We start from the raw sequence: 21,296 nt of genomic DNA, 5'->3' as shown, positions 1-21,296 counted from the left end.
ATAGATAATTTTTTGACAAGTAGACCCTGGGCATACTCTGGATATTTCCATGTCACTGCCATAACGTCGTCTTGAAAATGCTTTCATGCCTGAATATTATGATCAGTATCAAGTGTGAAAAGGTCTTTGTAATCGCAGTGAAGTACATGCAGTGGCTAAAACCGCACTTTTAAGGAGAGAGAGTGCTGGGTTCAGATTACGTTCTCCTATTCCTTCACATCAGGGCACCTCAGGAAACGATTTAAACTCACTGGGGGGTGTGATTCCCTCAATGGTAACATAGGGACAGTAAAACTGACCTTTCTTGGTAAAATGATTATGAAGGTTAAAGAAAACAATACATTCAAAATGCTTCAGACAAAGCACAGCGCTTTGAACGTCGGGTGTAACTGAAATCCGTGATGAGAGCAAGAGCAGTTCTGGTATCCATGGCACCCAATTTGTGAGGTGGGCATGTGCCATGATTCCGAGCAAGGCGCGAACGCATGAACGGCACTCAGGACTGCTGCCCCTCGCTGCAGAAGTGCCCAGAGAGGTTCGGGCTGCATCCTACTTGTTAAGGAAAAAGAGATATTTAAACATTTTTCTTAACCTTCCCACCAAAGGCATTCTCTCCCAAGAAAGAAGTGTAAGGTATCATAAAAACCGTTTTAGAACGTTCATTTTGCTAGGATGCATTTCCTATGGCTGGACATTCTACTTGGGACTATAAATAAGGTCATGGAGCAGTGTATTCGTTTTGAGATTCTTCCAGAGAATTACCAGATCTCGACGATTACCTATGTATGCACTAAGTAATCTTTGTCCTATAATACACAAGCTTTATACTGTTGTATGTGTTTCCAGAAAAACACTTTTAATCACTCTCCCTATAGTGGGCTTAGAAATGAATGTGTTACCGCTAAAGATTTAAACCATTAACTGTAGAAAGGAAGATTATAATGGTATCAAAGGCTAGATCTGTCACCGTGTCTCTCTCCTTATTCATCATTTTATCCTTTATCTGTTTCTTTTAAATCTTAAGCAATATTACTTTAAGGAATAATTACTCTCTAAGCGTTAGAAATGAAGAGAAAACGAATAAACTCCTTTTCATGTAAAATTTACGAATGACAAAGGAGCATAGGAATTAAATGATGTAAATTCTTTTCCCTCCTTTATGGAAAAGGTTATTGAGCCATTTTTCTTTCCTTACCTCACCCACAATTGTTTTGAATGTTCAGTGAAATAGACTTTTCATACTAGCTTCGGATTTCCCCAACAAACCATTTCTCATTCTATGAAATCCTGGAGTCAGATCTATCCCGATACATGAAACGCCCTTTTAAATTATACTTTTATTAATACCAAAAGCAATAAAGTCAACAATAATATTTGTCAGGTGAATTTTGGACACCGAAATAGTCTGTTCCTTTTTTGACAAGGGTAGATTCCCCAAGGTGAATAAAACTGAACTGTTTAAAAATTATGCCTTGATGAAAAAAGTGTTAATTCACTGAACACTTGAAATTTAATCAAAACCTACACGTGGTGGTGAGCACAAAACTGTTTTGCCGGATTCCTACGCAGTGTTTTATGGTGTAAAAACGCAGTTAGTACAACTGCTGTTCCTACTGACAGCATTTGACATCTCAGCAAAAATTCTCCCCTCGTATTCATTTTTAAGATGGGAATGACTGAAAAGATTTAGTATAGATAATCTTTTGACAAGCAGACCCAGGATATACTCTGGCTTTTTCCATATCCCTGCCATAGCGTCATCTTGACTATGCTTTCATGCCTGAATATTGTGATCAGTATCAATTGTAAAAATGTCTTTGTAATCGTAGTGAAGTACATGCTGTGGCTAAAACCGCAGGTTTAAGGAGAGAGAGTGCTGGGTGCACATCACACACTTCTGTTCCTTCATGTCAGGGCACCTCAGGGAACGATTTAGCCCCACTGGGCGTGTGATTCCCTCAATGGTAACATTGGGACAGTAAAATCGACCTTCTTTGGTAAAATGATTATGATGGTTAAAGTAAACTATACATTCAAAATGCCTCGGACAAAGCACGGCGCTTGGAATGTCGGGTGTAACTGTCATCCGTGATGAGAGTAAGAGCAGTTCTGGTATCCATGGCACCCATTGTGTGAGGTGGGCATGTGCCATGATTCCGAGCATGGCGGGAACGCATGAACGGCACTCAGGACTGCTGCCTCTCGCTGCAGAAGTGTCCAGAGAGGTTCAGGCTGCATCCTACTTGATAAGGAAAAAGAGATATTTAAACATTTTTCTTAACCTTCACACCAAAGGCTTTTTCTCCCAAGAGTGAAGTGTAAGGTAACATAAAAACTGTTTTAGAACGTTTGTTTTGCTAGGACGCATTTCCTATGGCTGGACATTCTACTTGGGACTATAAATAAGGTCATGGAGCAGTGTATTCGTTTTGAGATTCTTCCAGAGAGATACCAGATCTCGATGATTACCTATGTATACACTAAGTAGTCTTTGTCCTATAATACACAAGCTTTATACTGTTGTATGTGTTTCCAGAAAAACACTTTTAATCACTCTCCCTATAGTGGGCTTAGAAATGAATGTGTTACCGCTAAAGATTTAAACCGTTAACTGTAGAAAGGAGGATTATAATAGTATCAAAGGCTTGATCTGTCACCTTGTCTCTCTCCTTATTCGTCATTTTTCCCTTTATATGTTTCTTTTAAATCTTGAGCAAGATTAGTTTAAGGAAATAATTACTCTCTAAGGCTTATAAATTAAGAGAAAGCGAATAAACTCCTTTTGATGAAAAATTTATGAAAGACCAAGGAGCATAGGAATCAAATGACATAAATTCTTTTCCCTGCTTTATGGAAAAAGTTATTGAGGACATTTTTTTTCCTTACCTCACCCACAATTTTTTTAATTGCTCAGTGAATTAAACTTTTCATAAAAGCTTCAGATTTCCCTAACAATCCATTTCTCATTCTATGAAATTCTGGAGTCAGAAGAGATCCCGTTACATGAAACACCCATAGAAATTATTCTTTATTAATGCCAAAAGTAAAAATGCCAACAATAACATTTGTCAGGTGAATTTCGGACACCAAAATTATCTGTTCCTTTTTTGACAAAGGTAGATTTCCCAAAGTGAGTAAAACGTAACTGTTTAAAAATTATACCTACTTTAAAAAGTGTTAATTCAGTGAACGCTTGAAATATAATCAAAAGCGCCCCATGGTGGGGAGCACAAAACTGTTTTTCCCGGATTCCTTCTCACTGTCTCAGGGTGTAAAAGCACAGTTAGTACAACTGCTATTCCTATGAACTGCATTTGACATCTCAGCAAAAATTCTCCCCTCAGAATTCATTTTTAAGATGGGAATGACTGTAAAGATTTAGCATAGATAATTTTTTGACAAGTAGACCCTGGGCATACTCTGGATATTTCCATGTCACTGCCATAACGTCGTCTTGAAAATGCTTTCATGCCTGAATATTATGATCAGTATCAAGTGTGAAAAGGTCTTTGTAATCGCAGTGAAGTACATGCAGTGGCTAAAACCGCACTTTTAAGGAGAGAGAGTGCTGGGTTCAGATTACGTTCTCCTATTCCTTCACATCAGGGCACCTCAGGAAACGATTTAAACTCACTGGGTGGTGTGATTCCCTCAATGGTTACATAGGGACAGTAAAACTGACCTTTCTTGGTAAACTGATTATGAAGGTTAAAGAAAACAATACATTCAAAATGCTTCAGACAAAGCACAGCGCTTTGAACGTCGGGTGTAACTGAAATCCGTGATGAGAGCAAGAGCAGTTCTGGTATCCATGGCACCCATTGTGTGAGGTGGGCATGTGCCATGATTCCGAGCAAGGCGCGAACGCATGAACGGCACTCAGGACTGCTGCCCCTCGCTGCAGAAGTGCCCAGAGAGGTTCGGGCTGCATCCTACTTGTTAAGGAAAAAGAGATATTTAAACATTTTTCTTAACCTTCACACCAAAGGCATTCTCTCCCAAGAAAGAAGTGTAAGGTATCATAAAAACCGTTTTGGAACGTTCATTTTGCTAGGACGCATTTCCTATGGCTGGACATTCTACTTGGGACTATAAATAAGGTCATGGAGCAGTGTATTCGTTTTGAGATTCTTCCAGAGAGTTACCAGATCTCGACGATTACCTATGTATGCACTAAGTAGTCTTTGTCCTATAATACACAAGCTTTATACTGTTGTATGTGTTTCCAGAAAAACACTTTTAATCACTCTCCCTATAGTGTGCTTAGAAATGAATGTGTTTCCGCTAAAGATTTAAACCATTAACTGTAGAAAGGAAGATTATAATGGTATCAAAGGCTAGATCTGTCACCGTGTCTCTCTCCTTATTCATCATTTTATCCTTTATCTGTTTCTTTTAAATCTTAAGCAATATTACTTTAAGGAATAATTACTCTCTAAGCGTTAGAAATGAAGAGAAAACGAATAAACTCCTTTTCATGTAAAATTTACGAATGACAAAGGAGCATAGGAATTAAATGATGTAAATTCTTTTCCCTCCTTTATGGAAAAGGTTATTGAGCCATTTTTCTTTCCTTACCTCACCCACAATTGTTTTGAATGTTCAGTGAAATAGACTTTTCATACTAGCCTCGGATTTCCCCAACAAACCATTTCTCATTCTATGAAATCCTGGAGTCAGATCTATCCCGATACATGAAACGCCCTTTTAAATTATACTTTTATTAATGCCAAAAGCAATAAAGTCAACAATAATATTTGTCAGGTGAATTTTGGACACCGAAATAGTCTGTTCCTTTTTTGACAAGGGTAGATTCCCCAAGGTGAATAAAACTGAACTGTTTAAAAATTATGCCTTGATGAAAAAAGTGTTAATTCACTGAACACTTGAAATTTAATCAAAACCTACACGTGGTGGTGAGCACAAAACTGTTTTGCCGGATTCCTACGCAGTGTTTTATGGTGTAAAAACGCAGTTAGTACAACTGCTGTTCCTACTGACAGCATTTGACATCTCAGCAAAAATTCTCCCCTCGTATTCATTTTTAAGATGGGAATGACTGAAAAGATTTAGTATAGATAATCTTTTGACAAGCAGACCCAGGATATACTCTGGCTTTTTCCATATCCCTGCCATAGCGTCATCTTGACTATGCTTTCATGCCTGAATATTGTGATCAGTATCAATTGTAAAAATGTCTTTGTAATCGTAGTGAAGTACATGCTGTGGCTAAAACCGCAGGTTTAAGGAGAGAGAGTGCTGGGTGCACATCACACACTTCTGTTCCTTCATGTCAGGGCACCTCAGGGAACGATTTAGCCCCACTGGGCGTGTGATTCCCTCAATGGTAACATTGGGACAGTAAAATCGACCTTCTTTGGTAAAATGATTATGATGGTTAAAGTAAACTATACATTCAAAATGCCTCGGACAAAGCACGGCGCTTGGAATGTCGGGTGTAACTGTCATCCGTGATGAGAGTAAGAGCAGTTCTGGTATCCATGGCACCCATTGTGTGAGGTGGGCATGTGCCATGATTCCGAGCATGGCGGGAACGCATGAACGGCACTCAGGACTGCTGCCTCTCGCTGCAGAAGTGTCCAGAGAGGTTCAGGCTGCATCCTACTTGATAAGGAAAAAGAGATATTTAAACATTTTTCTTAACCTTCACACCAAAGGCTTTTTCTCCCAAGAGTGAAGTGTAAGGTAACATAAAAACTGTTTTAGAACGTTTGTTTTGCTAGGACGCATTTCCTATGGCTGGACATTCTACTTGGGACTATAAATAAGGTCATGGAGCAGTGTATTCGTTTTGAGATTCTTCCAGAGAGATACCAGATCTCGATGATTACCTATGTATACACTAAGTAGTCTTTGTCCTATAATACACAAGCTTTATACTGTTGTATGTGTTTCCAGAAAAACACTTTTAATCACTCTCCCTATAGTGGGCTTAGAAATGAATGTGTTACCGCTAAAGATTTAAACCGTTAACTGTAGAAAGGAGGATTATAATAGTATCAAAGGCTTGATCTGTCACCTTGTCTCTCTCCTTATTCGTCATTTTTCCCTTTATATGTTTCTTTTAAATCTTGAGCAAGATTAGTTTAAGGAAATAATTACTCTCTAAGGCTTATAAATTAAGAGAAAGCGAATAAACTCCTTTTGATGAAAAATTTATGAAAGACCAAGGAGCATAGGAATCAAATGACATAAATTCTTTTCCCTGCTTTATGGAAAAAGTTATTGAGGACATTTTTTTTCCTTACCTCACCCACAATTTTTTTAATTGCTCAGTGAATTAAACTTTTCATAAAAGCTTCAGATTTCCCTAACAATCCATTTCTCATTCTATGAAATTCTGGAGTCAGAAGAGATCCCGATACATGAAACACCCATAGAAATTATTCTTTATTAATGCCAAAAGTAAAAATGCCAACAATAACATTTGTCAGGTGAATTTCGGACACCAAAATTATCTGTTCCTTTTTTGACAAAGGTAGATTTCCCAAAGTGAGTAAAACGTAACTGTTTAAAAATTATACCTACTTTAAAAAGTGTTAATTCAGTGAACGCTTGAAATATAATCAAAAGCGCCCCATGGTGGGGAGCACAAAACTGTTTTTCCCGGATTCCTTCTCACTGTCTCAGGGTGTAAAAGCACAGTTAGTACAACTGCTATTCCTATGAACTGCATTTGACATCTCAGCAAAAATTCTCCCCTCAGAATTCATTTTTAAGATGGGAATGACTGTAAAGATTTAGCATAGATAATTTTTTGACAAGTAGACCCTGGGCATACTCTGGATATTTCCATGTCACTGCCATAACGTCGTCTTGAAAATGCTTTCATGCCTGAATATTATGATCAGTATCAAGTGTGAAAAGGTCTTTGTAATCGCAGTGAAGTACATGCAGTGGCTAAAACCGCACTTTTAAGGAGAGAGAGTGCTGGGTTCAGATTACGTTCTCCTATTCCTTCACATCAGGGCACCTCAGGAAACGATTTAAACTCACTGGGTGGTGTGATTCCCTCAATGGTTACATAGGGACAGTAAAACTGACCTTTCTTGGTAAACTGATTATGAAGGTTAAAGAAAACAATACATTCAAAATGCTTCAGACAAAGCACAGCGCTTTGAACGTCGGGTGTAACTGAAATCCGTGATGAGAGCAAGAGCAGTTCTGTTATCCATGGCACCCATTGTGTGAGGTGGGCATGTGCCATGATTCCGAGCAAGGCGCGAACGCATGAACGGCACTCAGGACTGCTGCCCCTCGCTGCAGAAGTGCCCAGAGAGGTTCGGGCTGCATCCTACTTGTTAAGGAAAAAGAGATATTTAAACATTTTTCTTAACCTTCACACCAAAGGCATTCTCTCCCAAGAAAGAAGTGTAAGGTATCATAAAAACCGTTTTGGAACGTTCATTTTGCTAGGACGCATTTCCTATGGCTGGACATTCTACTTGGGACTATAAATAAGGTCATGGAGCAGTGTATTCGTTTTGAGATTCTTCCAGAGAGTTACCAGATCTCGACGATTACCTATGTATGCACTAAGTAGTCTTTGTCCTATAATACACAAGCTTTATACTGTTGTATGTGTTTCCAGAAAAACACTTTTAATCACTCTCCCTATAGTGTGCTTAGAAATGAATGTGTTTCCGCTAAAGATTTAAACCATTAACTGTAGAAAGGAAGATTATAATGGTATCAAAGGCTAGATCTGTCACCGTGTCTCTCTCCTTATTCATCATTTTATCCTTTATCTGTTTCTTTTAAATCTTAAGCAATATTACTTTAAGGAATAATTACTCTCTAAGCGTTAGAAATGAAGAGAAAACGAATAAACTCCTTTTCATGTAAAATTTACGAATGACAAAGGAGCATAGGAATTAAATGATGTAAATTCTTTTCCCTCCTTTATGGAAAAGGTTATTGAGCCATTTTTCTTTCCTTACCTCACCCACAATTGTTTTGAATGTTCAGTGAAATAGACTTTTCATACTAGCCTCGGATTTCCCCAACAAACCATTTCTCATTCTATGAAATCCTGGAGTCAGATCTATCCCGATACATGAAACGCCCTTTTAAATTATACTTTTATTAATGCCAAAAGCAATAAAGTCAACAATAATATTTGTCAGGTGAATTTTGGACACCGAAATAGTCTGTTCCTTTTTTGACAAGGGTAGATTCCCCAAGGTGAATAAAACTGAACTGTTTAAAAATTATGCCTTGATGAAAAAAGTGTTAATTCACTGAACACTTGAAATTTAATCAAAACCTACACGTGGTGGTGAGCACAAAACTGTTTTGCCGGATTCCTACGCAGTGTTTTATGGTGTAAAAACGCAGTTAGTACAACTGCTGTTCCTACTGACAGCATTTGACATCTCAGCAAAAATTCTCCCCTCGTATTCATTTTTAAGATGGGAATGACTGAAAAGATTTAGTATAGATAATCTTTTGACAAGCAGACCCAGGATATACTCTGGCTTTTTCCATATCCCTGCCATAGCGTCATCTTGACTATGCTTTCATGCCTGAATATTGTGATCAGTATCAATTGTAAAAATGTCTTTGTAATCGTAGTGAAGTACATGCTGTGGCTAAAACCGCAGGTTTAAGGAGAGAGAGTGCTGGGTGCACATCACACACTTCTGTTCCTTCATGTCAGGGCACCTCAGGGAACGATTTAGCCCCACTGGGCGTGTGATTCCCTCAATGGTAACATTGGGACAGTAAAATCGACCTTCTTTGGTAAAATGATTATGATGGTTAAAGTAAACTATACATTCAAAATGCCTCGGACAAAGCACGGCGCATGGAATGTCGGGTGTAACTGTCATCCGTGATGAGAGTAAGAGCAGTTCTGGTATCCATGGCACCCATTGTGTGAGGTGGGCATGTGCCATGATTCCGAGCATGGCGGGAACGCATGAACGGCACTCAGGACTGCTGCCTCTCGCTGCAGAAGTGTCCAGAGAGGTTCAGGCTGCATCCTACTTGATAAGGAAAAAGAGATATTTAAACATTTTTCTTAACCTTCCCACCAAAGGCTTTTTCTCCCAAGAGTGAAGTGTAAGGTAACATAAAAACTGTTTTAGAACGTTTGTTTTGCTAGGACGCATTTCCTATGGCTGGACATTCTACTTGGGACTATAAATAAGGTCATGGAGCAGTGTATTCGTTTTGAGATTCTTCCAGAGTGATACCAGATCTCGATGTTTACCTATGTATACACTAAGTAGTCTTTGTCCTATAATACACAAGCTTTATACTGTTGTATGTGTTTCCAGAAAAACACTTTTAATCACTCTCCCTATAGTGGGCTTAGAAATGAATGTGTTACCGCTAAAGATTTAAACCGTTAACTGTAGAAAGGAGGATTATAATAGTATCAAAGGCTTGATCTGTCACCTTGTCTCTCTCCTTATTCGTCATTTTTCCCTTTATATGTTTCTTTTAAATCTTGAGCAAGATTAGTTTAAGGAAATAATTACTCTCTAAGGCTTATAAATTAAGAGAAAGCGAATAAACACCTTTTGATGAAAAATTTATGAAAGACCAAGGAGCATAGGAATCAAATGACATAAATTCTTTTCCCTGCTTTATGGAAAAAGTTATTGAGGACATTTTTTTTCCTTACCTCACCCACAATTTTTTTAATTGCTCAGTGAATTAAACTTTTCATAAAAGCTTCAGATTTCCCTAACAATCCATTTCTCATTCTATGAAATTCTGGAGTCAGAAGAGATCCCGATACATGAAACACCCATAGAAATTATTCTTTATTAATGCCAAAAGTAAAAATGCCAACAATAACATTTGTCAGGTGAATTTCGGACACCAAAATTATCTGTTCCTTTTTTGACAAAGGTAGATTTCCCAAAGTGAGTAAAACGTAACTGTTTAAAAATTATACCTACTTTAAAAAGTGTTAATTCAGTGAACGCTTGAAATATAATCAAAAGCGCCCCATGGTGGGGAGCACAAAACTGTTTTTCCCGGATTCCTTCTCACTGTCTCAGGGTGTAAAAGCACAGTTAGTACAACTGCTATTCCTGTGAACTGCATTTGACATCTCAGCAAAAATTCTCCCCTCAGAATTCATTTTTAACATGGGAATGACTGTAAAGATTTAGCATAGATAATTTTTTGACAAGTAGACCCTGGGCATACTCTGGATATTTCCATGTCACTGCCATAACGTCGTCTTGAAAATGCTTTCATGCCTGAATATTATGATCAGTATCAAGTGTGAAAAGGTCTTTGTAATCGCAGTGAAGTACATGCAGTGGCTAAAACCGCACTTTTAAGGAGAGAGAGTGCTGGGTTCAGATTACGTTCTCCTATTCCTTCACATCAGGGCACCTCAGGAAACGATTTAAACTCACTGGGGTGTGTGATTCCCTCAATGGTAACATAGGGACAGTAAAACTGACCTTTCTTGGTAAAATGATTATGAAGGTTAAAGAAAACAATACATTCAAAATGCTTCAGACAAAGCACAGCGCTTTGAACGTCGGGTGTAACTGAAATCCGTGATGAGAGCAAGAGCAGTTCTGGTATCCATGGCACCCATTGTGTGAGGTGGGCATGTGCCATGATTCCGAGCAAGACGCGAACGCATGAACGGCACTCAGGACTGCTGCCCCTCGCTGCAGAAGTGCCCAGAGAGGTTCGGGCTGCATCCTACTTGTTAAGGAAAAAGAGATATTTAAACATTTTTCTTAACCTTCACACCAAAGGCATTCTCTCCCAAGAAAGAAGTGTAAGGTATCATAAAAACCGTTTTAGAACGTTCATTTTGCTAGGACGCATTTCTATGGCTGGACATTCTAGTTGGGACTATAAATAAGGTCATGGAGCAGTGTATTCGTTTTGAGATTCTTCCAGAGAATTACCAGATCTCGACGATTACCTATTTATGGACTAAGTAGACTTTGTCCTATAATACACAAGCTTTATACTGTTGTATGTGTTTCCAGAAAAACACTTTTAATCACTCTCCCTATAGTGTGCTTAGAAATGAATGTGTTACCGCTAAAGATTTAAACCATTAACTGTAGAAAGGAAGATTATAATGGTATCAAAGGCTAGATCTGTCACCGTGTCTCTCTCCTTATTCATCATTTTATCCTTTATCTGTTTCTTTTAAATCTTAAGCAATATTACTTTAAGGAATAATTACTCTCTAAGCGTTAGAAATGAAGAGAAAACGAATAAACTCCTTTTCATGTAAAATTTACGAATGACAAAGGAGCATAGGAATTAAATGATGTAAATTCTTTTCCCTCCTTTATGGAAAAGGTTATTGAGCCATTTTTCTTTCCTTACCTCACCCACAATTGTTTTGAATGTTCAGTGAAATAGACTTTTCATACTAGCTTCGGATTTCCCCAACAAACCATTTCTCATTCTATGAAATCCTGGAGTCAGATCTATCCCGATACATGAAACGCCCTTTTAAATTATACTTTTATTAATGCCAAAAGCAATAAAGTCAACAATAATATTTGTCAGGTGAATTTTGGACACCGAAATTGTCTGTTCCTTTTTTGACAAGGGTAGATTCCCCAAGGTGAATAAAACTGAACTGTTTAAAAATTATGCCTTGATGAAAAAAGTGTTAATTCACTGAACACTTGAAATTTAATCAAAACCTACACGTGGTGGTGAGCACAAAACTGTTTTGCCGGATTCCTACGCAGTGTTTTATGGTGTAAAAACGCAGTTAGTACAACTGCTGTTCCTACTGACAGCATTTGACATCTCAGCAAAAATTCTCCCCTCGTATTCATTTTTAAGATGGGAATGACTGAAAAGATTTAGTATAGATAATCTTTTGACAAGCAGACCCAGGATATACTCTGGCTTTTTCCATATCCCTGCCATAGCGTCATCTTGACTATGCTTTCATGCCTGAATATTGTGATCAGTATCAATTGTAAAAATGTCTTTGTAATCGTAGTGAAGTACATGCTGTGGCTAAAACCGCAGGTTTAAGGAGAGAGAGTGCTGGGTGCACATCACACACTTCTGTTCCTTCATGTCAGGGCACCTCAGGGAACGATTTAGCCCCACTGGGCGTGTGATTCCCTCAATGGTAACATTGGGACAGTAAAATCGACCTTCTTTGGTAAAATGATTATGATGGTTAAAGTAAACTATACATTCAAAATGCCTCGGACAAAGCACGGCGCTTGGAATGTCGGGTGTAACTGTCATCCGTGATGAGAGTAAGAGCAGTTCTGGTATCCATGGCACCCATTGTGTGAGGTGGGCATGTGCCATGATTCCGAGCATGGCGGGAACGCATGAACGGCACTCAGGACTGCTGCCTCTCGCTGCAGAAGTGTCCAGAGAGGTTCAGGCTGCATCCTACTTGATAAGGAAAAAGAGATATTTAAACATTTTTCTTAACCTTCACACCAAAGGCTTTTTCTCCCAAGAGTGAAGTGTAAGGTAACATAAAAACTGTTTTAGAACGTTTATTTTGCTAGGACGCATTTCCTATGGCTGGACATTCTACTTGGGACTATAAATAAGGTCATGGAGCAGTGTATTCGTTTTGAGATTCTTCCAGAGAGATACCAGATCTCGATGATTACCTATGTATACACTAAGTAGTCTTTGTCCTATAATACACAAGCTTTATACTGTTGTATGTGTTTCCAGAAAAACACTTTTAATCACTCTCCCTATAGTGGGCTTAGAAACGAATGTGTTACCGCTAAAGATTTAAACCGTTAACTGTAAAAAGGAGGATTATAATAGTATCAAAGGCTTGATCTGTCACCTTGTCTCTCTCCTTATTCGTCATTTTTCCCTTTATATGTTTCTTTTAAATCTTAAGCAAGATTAGTTTAAGGAAATAATTACTCTCTAAGGCTTATAAATTAAGAGAAAGCGAATAAACTCCTTTTGATGAAAAATTTATGAAAGACCAAGGAGCATAGGAATCAAATGACATAAATTCTTTTCCCTGCTTTATGGAAAAAGTTATTGAGGACATTTTTTTGCCTTACCTCACCCACAATTTTTTTAATTGCTCAGTGAATTAAACTTTTCATAAAAGCTTCAGATTTCCCTAACAATCCATTTCTCATTCTATGAAATTCTGGAGTCAGAAGAGATCCCGATACATGAAACACCCATAGAAATTATTCTTTATTAATGCCAAAAGTAAAAATGCCAACAATAACATTTGTCAGGTGAATTTCGGACACCAAAATTATCTGTTCCTTTTTTGACAAAGGTAGATTTCCCAAAGTGAGTAAAACGTAACTGTTTAAAAATTATACCTACTTTAAAAAGTGTTAATTCAGTGAACGCTTGAAATATAATCAAAAGCGCCCCATGGTGGGGAGCACAAAACTGTTTTTCCCGGATTCCTTCTCACTGTCTCAGGGTGTAAAAGCACAGTTAGTACAACTGCTATTCCTATGAACTGCATTTGACATCTCAGCAAAAATTCTCCCCTCAGAATTCATTTTTAAGATGAGAATGACTGTAAAGATTTAGCATAGATAACTTTTTGACAAGTAGACCCTGGGCATACTCTGGATATTTCCATGTCACTGCCATAACGTCGTCTTGAAAATGCTTTCATGCCTGAATATTATGATCAGTATCAAGTGTGAAAAGGTCTTTGTAATCGCAGTGAAGTACATGCAGTGGCTAAAACCGCACTTTTAAGGAGAGAGAGTGCTGGGTTCAGATTACGTTCTCCTATTCCTTCACATCAGGGCACCTCAGGAAACGATTTAAACTCACTGGGGGGTGTGATTCCCTCAATGGTAACATAGGGACAGTAAAACTGACCTTTCTTGGTAAAATGATTATGAAGGTTAAAGAAAACAATACATTCAAAATGCTTCAGACAAAGCACAGCGCTTTGAACGTCGGGTGTAACTGAAATCCGTGATGAGAGCAAGAGCAGTTCTGGTATCCATGGCACCCATTGTGTGAGGTGGGCATGTGCCATGATTCCGAGCAAGGCGCGAACGCATGAACGGCACTCAGGACTGCTGCCCCTCGCTGCAGAAGTGCCCAGAGAGGTTCGGGCTGCATCCTACTTGTTAAGGAAAAAGAGATATTTAAACATTTTTCTTAACCTTCACACCAAAGGCATTCTCTCCCAAGAAAGAAGTGTAAGGTATCATAAAAACCGTTTTAGAACCTTCATTTTGCTAGGACGCATTTCCTATGGCTGGACATTCTACTTGGGACTATAAATAAGGTCATGGAGCAGTGTATTCGTTTTGAGATTCTTCCAGAGAGTTACCACATCTCGACGATTACCTATGTATGCACTAAGTAGTCTTTGTCCTATAATACACAAGCTTTATACTGTTGTATGTGTTTCCAGAAAAACACTTTTAATCACTCTCCCTATAGTGGGCTTAGAAATGAATGTGTTACCGCTAAAGATTTAAACCATTAACTGTAGAAAGGAAGATTATAATGGTATCAAAGGCTAGATCTGTCACCGTGTCTCTCTCCTTATTCATCATTTTATCCTTTATCTGTTTCTTTTAAATCTTAAGCAATATTACTTTAAGGAATAATTACTCTCTAAGCGTTAGAAATGAAGAGAAAACGAATAAACTCCTTTTCATGTAAAATTTACGAATGACAAAGGAGCATAGGAATTAAATGATGTAAATTCTTTTCCCTCCTTTATGGAAAAGGTTATTGAGCCATTTTTCTTTCCTTACCTCACCCACAATTGTTTTGAATGTTCAGTGAAATAGACTTTTCATACTAGCTTCGGATTTCCCCAACAAACCATTTCTCATTCTATGAAATCCTGGAGTCAGATCTATCCCGATACATGAAACGCCCTTTTAAATTATACTTTTATTAATGCCAAAAGCAATAAAGTCAACAATAATATTTGTCAGGTGAATTTTGGACACCGAAATAGTCTGTTCCTTTTTTGACAAGGGTAGATTCCCCAAGGTGGATAAAACTGAACTGTTTAAAAATTATGCCTTGCTGAAAAAAGTGTTAATTCACTGAACACTTGAAATTTAATCAAAACCTACACGTGGTGGTGAGCACAAAACTGTTTTGCCGGATTCCTACGCAGTGTTTTATGGTGTAAAAACGCAGTTAGTACAACTGCTGTTCCTACTGACAGCATTTGACATCTCAGCAAAAATTCTCCCCTCGTATTCATTTTTAAGATGGGAATGACTGAAAAGATTTAGTATAGATAATCTTTTGACAAGCAGACCCAGGATATACTCTGGCTTTTTCCATATCCCTGCCATAGCGTCATCTTGACTATGCTTTCATGCCTGAATATTGTGATCAGTATCAATTGTAAAAATGTCTTTGTAATCGTAGTGAAGTACATGCTGTGGCTAAAACCGCAGGTTTAAGGAGAGAGAGTGCTGGGTGCACATCACACACTTCTGTTCCTTCATGTCAGGGCACCTCAGGGAACGATTTAGCCCCACTGGGCGTGTGATTCCCTCAATGGTAACATTGGGACAGTAAAATCGACCTTCTTTGGTAAAATGATTATGATGGTTAAAGTAAACTATACATTCAAAATGCCTCGGACAAAGCACGGCGCTTGGAATGTCGGGTGTAACTGTCATCCGTGATGAGAGTAAGAGCAGTTCTGGTATCCATGGCACCCATTGTGTGAGGTGGGCATGTGCCATGATTCCGAGCATGGCGGGAACGCATGAACGGCACTCAGGACTGCTGCCTCTCGCTGCAGAAGTGTCCAGAGAGGTTCAGGCTGCATCCTACTTGATAAGGAAAAAGAGATATTTAAACATTTTTCTTAACCTTCACACCAAAGGCTTTTTCTCCCAAGAGTGAAGTGTAAGGTAACATAAAAACTGTTTTAGAACGTTTATTTTGCTAGGACGCATTTCCTATGGCTGGACATTCTACTTGGGACTATAAATAAGGTCATGGAGCAGTGTATTCGTTTTGAGATTCTTCCAGAGAGATACCAGATCTCGATGATTACCTATGTATACACTAAGTAGTCTTTGTCCTATAATACACAAGCTTTATACTGTTGTATGTGTTTCCAGAAAAACACTTTTAATCACTCTCCCTATAGTGGGCTTAGAAACGAATGTGTTACCGCTAAAGATTTAAACCGTTAACTGTAAAAAGGAGGATTATAATAGTATCAAAGGCTTGATCTGTCACCTTGTCTCTCTCCTTATTCGTCATTTTTCCCTTTATATGTTTCTTTTAAATCTTAAGCAAGATTAGTTTAAGGAAATAATTACTCTCTAAGGCTTATAAATTAAGAGAAAGCGAATAAACTCCTTTTGATGAAAAATTTATGAAAGACCAAGGAGCATAGGAATCAAATGACATAAATTCTTTTCCCTGCTTTATGGAAAAAGTTATTGAGGACATTTTTTTGCCTTACCTCACCCACAATTTTTTTAATTGCTCAGTGAATTAAACTTTTCATAAAAGCTTCAGATTTCCCTAACAATCCATTTCTCATTCTATGAAATTCTGGAGTCAGAAGAGATCCCGATACATGAAACACCCATAGAAATTATTCTTTATTAATGCCAAAAGTAAAAATGCCAACAATAACATTTGTCAGGTGAATTTCGGACACCAAAATTATCTGTTCCTTTTTTGACAAAGGTAGATTTCCCAAAGTGAGTAAAACGTAACTGTTTAAAAATTATACCTACTTTAAAAAGTGTTAATTCAGTGAACGCTTGAAATATAATCAAAAGCGCCCCATGGTGGGGAGCACAAAACTGTTTTTCCCGGATTCCTTCTCACTGTCTCAGGGTGTAAAAGCACAGTTAGTACAACTGCTATTCCTATGAACTGCATTTGACATCTCAGCAAAAATTCTCCCCTCAGAATTCATTTTTAAGATGAGAATGACTGTAAAGATTTAGCATAGATAACTTTTTGACAAGTAGACCCTGGGCATACTCTGGATATTTCCATGTCACTGCCATAACGTCGTCTTGAAAATGCTTTCATGCCTGAATATTATGATCAGTATCAAGTGTGAAAAGGTCTTTGTAATCGCAGTGAAGTACATGCAGTGGCTAAAACCGCACTTTTAAGGAGAGAGAGTGCTGGGTTCAGATTACGTTCTCCTATTCCTTCACATCAGGGCACCTCAGGAAACGATTTAAACTCACTGGGGGGTGTGATTCCCTCAATGGTAACATAGGGACAGTAAAACTGACCTTTCTTGGTAAAATGATTATGAAGGTTAAAGAAAACAATACATTCAAAATGCTTCAGACAAAGCACAGCGCTTTGAACGTCGGGTGTAACTGAAATCCGTGATGAGAGCAAGAGCAGTTCTGGTATCCATGGCACCCATTGTGTGAGGTGGGCATGTGCCATGATTCCGAGCAAGGCGCGAACGCATGAACGGCACTCAGGACTGCTGCCCCTCGCTGCAGAAGTGCCCAGAGAGGTTCGGGCTGCATCCTACTTGTTAAGGAAAAAGAGATATTTAAACATTTTTCTTAACCTTCCCACCAAAGGCATTCTCTCCCAAGAAAGAAGTGTAAGGTATCATAAAAACCGTTTTAGAACGTTCATTTTGCTAGGACGCATTTCCTATGGCTGGACATTCTACTTGGGACTATAAATAAGGTCATGGAGCAGTGTATTCGTTTTGAGATTCTTCCAGAGAGTTACCAGATCTCGACGATTACCTATGTATGCACTAAGTAGTCTTTGTCCTATAATACACAAGCTTTATACTGTTGTATGTGTTTCCAGAAAAACACTTTTAATCACTCTCCCTATAGTGGGCTTAGAAATGAATGTGTTACCGCTAAAGATTTAAACCATTAACTGTAGAAAGGAAGATTATAATGGTATCAAAGGCTAGATCTGTCACCGTGTCTCTCTCCTTATTCATCATTTTATCCTTTATCTGTTTCTTTTAAATCTTAAGCAATATTACTTTAAGGAATAATTACTCTCTAAGCGTTAGAAATGAAGAGAAAACGAATAAACTCCTTTTCATGTAAAATTTACGAATGACAAAGGAGCATAGGAATTAAATGATGTAAATTCTTTTCCCTCCTTTATGGAAAAGGTTATTGAGCCATTTTTCTTTCCTTACCTCACCCACAATTGTTTTGAATGTTCAGTGAAATAGACTTTTCATACTAGCTTCGGATTTCCCCAACAAACCATTTCTCATTCTATGAAATCCTGGAGTCAGATCTATCCCGATACATGAAACGCCCTTTTAAATTATACTTTTATTAATGCCAAAAGCAATAAAGTCAACAATAATATTTGTCAGGTGAATTTTGGACACCGAAATAGTCTGTTCCTTTTTTGACAAGGGTAGATTCCCCAAGGTGGATAAAACTGAACTGTTTAAAAATTATGCCTTGATGAAAAAAGTGTTAATTCACTGAACACTTGAAATTTAATCAAAACCTACACGTGGTGGTGAGCACAAAACTGTTTTGCCGGATTCCTACGCAGTGTTTTATGGTGTAAAAACGCAGTTAGTACAACTGCTGTTCCTACTGACAGCATTTGACATCTCAGCAAAAATTCTCCCCTTGTATTCATTTTTAAGATGGGAATGACTGAAAAGATTTAGTATAGATAATCTTTTGACAAGCAGACCCAGGATATACTCTGGCTTTTTCCATATCCCTGCCATAGCGTCATCTTGACTATGCTTTCATGCCTGAATATTGTGATCAGTATCAATTGTAAAAATGTCTTTGTAATCGTAGTGAAGTACATGCTGTGGCTAAAACCGCAGGTTTAAGGAGAGAGAGTGCTGGGTGCACATCACACACTTCTGTTCCTTCATGTCAGGGCACCTCAGGGAACGATTTAGCCCCACTGGGCGTGTGATTCCCTCAATGGTAACATTGGGACAGTAAAATCGACCTTCTTTGGTAAAATGATTATGATGGTTAAAGTAAACTGTACATTCAAAATGCCTCGGACAAAGCACGGCGCTTGGAATGTCGGGTGTAACTGTCATCCGTGATGAGAGTAAGAGCAGTTCTGGTATCCATGGCACCCATTGTGTGAGGTGGGCATGTGCCATGATACCGAGCATGGCGGGAACGCATGAACGGCACTCAGGACTGCTGCCTCTCGCTGCAGAAGTGTCCAGAGAGGTTCAGGCTGCATCCTACTTGATAAGGAAAAAGAGATATTTAAACATTTTTCTTAACCTTCACACCAAAGGCTTTTTCTCCCAAGAGTGAAGTGTAAGGTAACATAAAAACTGTTTTAGAACGTTTATTTTGCTAGGACGCATTTCCTATGGCTGGACATTCTACTTGGGACTATAAATAAGGTCATGGAGCAGTGTATTCGTTTTGAGATTCTTCCAGAGAGATACCAGATCTCGATGATTACCTATGTATACACTAAGTAGTCTTTGTCCTATAATACACAAGCTTTATACTGTTGTATGTGTTTCCAGAAAAACACTTTTAATCACTCTCCCTATAGTGGGCTTAGAACGAATGTGTTACCGCTAAAGATTTAAACCGTTAACTGTAGAAAGGAGGATTATAATAGTATCAAAGGCTTGATCTGTCACCTTGTCTCTCTCCTTATTCGTCATTTTTCCCTTTATATGTTTCTTTTAAATCTTAAGCAAGATTAGTTTAAGGAAATAATTACTCTCTAAGGCTTATAAATTAAGAGAAAGCGAATAAACTCCTTTTGATGAAAAATTTATGAAAGACCAAGGAGCATAGGAATCAAATGACATAAATTCTTTTCCCTGCTTTATGGAAAAAGTTATTGAGGACATTTTTTTGCCTTACCTCACCCACAATTTTTTTAATTGCTCAGCGAATTAAACTTTTCATAAAAGCTTCAGATTTCCCTAACAATCCATTTCTCATTCTATGAAATTCTGGAGTCAGAAGAGATCCCGATACATGAAACACCCATAGAAATTATTCTTTATTAATGCCAAAAGTAAAAATGCCAACAATAACATTTGTCAGGTGAATTTCGGACACCAAAATTATCTGTTCCTTTTTTGACAAAGGTAGATTTCCCAAAGTGAGTAAAACGTAACTGTTTAAAAATTATACCTACTTTAAAAAGTGTTAATTCAGTGAACGCTTGAACTATAATCAAAAGCGCCCCATGGTGGGGAGCACAAAACTGTTTTTCCCGGATTCCTTCTCACTGTCTCAGGGTGTAAAAGCACAGTTAGTACAACTGCTATTCCTATGAACTGCATTTGACATCTCAGCAAAAATTCTCCCCTCAGAATTCATTTTTAAGATGAGAATGACTGTAAAGATTTAGCATAGATAACTTTTTGACAAGTAGACCCTGGGCATACTCTGGATATTTCCATGTCACTGCCATAACGTCGTCTTGAAAATGCTTTCATGCCTGAATATTATGATCAGTATCAAGTGTGAAAAGGTCTTTGTAATCGCAGTGAAGTACATGCAGTGGCTAAAACCGCACTTTTAAGGAGAGAGAGTGCTGGGTTCAGATTACGTTCTCCTATTCCTTCACATCAGGGCACCTCAGGAAACGATTTAAACTCACTGGGGGGTGTGATTCCCTCAATGGTAACATAGGGACAGTAAAACTGACCTTTCTTGGTAAAATGATTATGAAGGTTAAAGAAAACAATACATTCAAAATGCTTCAGACAAAGCACAGCGCTTTGAACGTCGGGTGTAACTGAAATCCGTGATGAGAGCAAGAGCAGTTCTGGTATCCATGGCACCCATTGTGTGAGGTGGGCATGTGCCATGATTCCGAGCAAGGCGCGAACGCATGAACGGCACTCAGGACTGCTGCCCCTCGCTGCAGAAGTGCCCAGAGAGGTTCGGGCTGCATCCTACTTGTTAAGGAAAAAGAGATATTTAAACATTTTTCTTAACCTTCACACCAAAGGCATTCTCTCCCAAGAAAGAAGTGTAAGGTATCATAAAAACCGTTTTAGAACGTTCATTTTGCTAGGACGCATTTCCTATGGCTGGACATTCTACTTGGGACTATAAATAAGGTCATGGAGCAGTGTATTCGTTTTGAGATTCTTCCAGAGAGTTACCAGATCTCGACGATTACCTATGTATGCACTAAGTAGTCTTGGTCCTATAATACACAAGCTTTATACTGTTGTATGTGTTTCCAGAAAAACACTTTTAATCACTCTCCCTATAGTGGGCTTAGAAATGAATGTGTTACCGCTAAAGATTTAAACCATTAACTGTAGAAAGGAAGATTATAATGGTATCAAAGGCTAGATCTGTCACCGTGTCTCTCTCCTTATTCATCATTTTATCCTT

This window comes from Manis pentadactyla, chromosome 17, assembly GCF_030020395.1.
Source record: "Manis pentadactyla isolate mManPen7 chromosome 17, mManPen7.hap1, whole genome shotgun sequence".
Taxonomy (NCBI): domain Eukaryota; kingdom Metazoa; phylum Chordata; class Mammalia; order Pholidota; family Manidae; genus Manis; species Manis pentadactyla.
This window is presented reverse-complemented; position numbering follows the sequence as displayed.